The sequence below is a fragment of the Etheostoma spectabile genome, chromosome 17 (assembly GCF_008692095.1).
Source record: "Etheostoma spectabile isolate EspeVRDwgs_2016 chromosome 17, UIUC_Espe_1.0, whole genome shotgun sequence".
NCBI classification, from domain to species: Eukaryota; Metazoa; Chordata; class Actinopteri; order Perciformes; family Percidae; genus Etheostoma; species Etheostoma spectabile.
The window spans coordinates 18,345,299-18,346,024 of record NC_045749.1 but is presented as its reverse complement, the minus strand read 5'-3'; the positions used below and the strand labels follow the sequence as shown (position 1 = coordinate 18,346,024).

The 726-nt window shown below is 37.2% G+C and overlaps 1 long non-coding RNA gene across 1 annotated transcript in view; it reads left to right on the top strand.

The window, feature by feature from the left end:
• LOC116704836 (uncharacterized) overlaps window positions 1-126 on the top strand; it is a 21,372-nt gene extending 21,246 nt beyond the window's left edge. Inside the window, exon 3 of the long non-coding RNA XR_004335791.1 lies at window positions 117-126. This is a non-coding gene — a long non-coding RNA (uncharacterized LOC116704836). The remainder of the gene's footprint in view (window positions 1-116) is intronic.
• The last annotated feature ends 600 nt before the right edge of the window (window positions 127-726 follow it).

The following is a 726-nucleotide window of genomic DNA, read 5'->3' as shown; positions in this document are numbered from 1 at the left end:
TGTGTGTGTGTGTGTGTGTGTGCGTGCGCAAAATAGTTTATACACTTTAAATTAAAAAATGCCTTTCCCTTTCTCGCTTTGTAATAAATGCAGCAATTAAAATTAACAAAGAATAGAAATGGGAAAACAAATGTGATGCAATACTTTCAGGGGGAGGTAGTTTTCAGTTGTACCGCGTCCATGACCTCAGGGTCACACCGAAACAGATTCCCCTGGGTGTTTAAAAAGGGCTCCTCAAGTTCATTTCCTACACTGTGGGAGGAATGAAACCTCCTGGGGAGACACAACAAAGTGACCTCAGGATATGGCAGCTCCCTCCTCTGTCCCTCTGCCAGCACTTTATTATTAATCTGCCAACTGTATATTAATAAACCTCAAAGTCCTCAACTCGTAGTGCCACCGCACGTTTGCATGTTTTTTAACAATGCTGTAGAGCTGCAAAGCTGTATAGTTAATTCCTTGTTAATCGATTAGTTGTCAACTATTAAAAGAATTGCCAACTATTTTAATTAATCAGTTTTTATGAAATGAATAAATAAAAATCTCTCTGATTCCAGCTTCTTAAATGTGAATATTTTCTAGTTTCTTCACTCCTTTATGACATTTTTAAGTTGTGGACAAAACAAGACATTTGAGGACGTCATCTTGCACCATTTTCTGACACTTCGTAGACCAAACAACTAATTGATTAATCAAGAAAAAAATCGGCAGATTAATCAACAATGA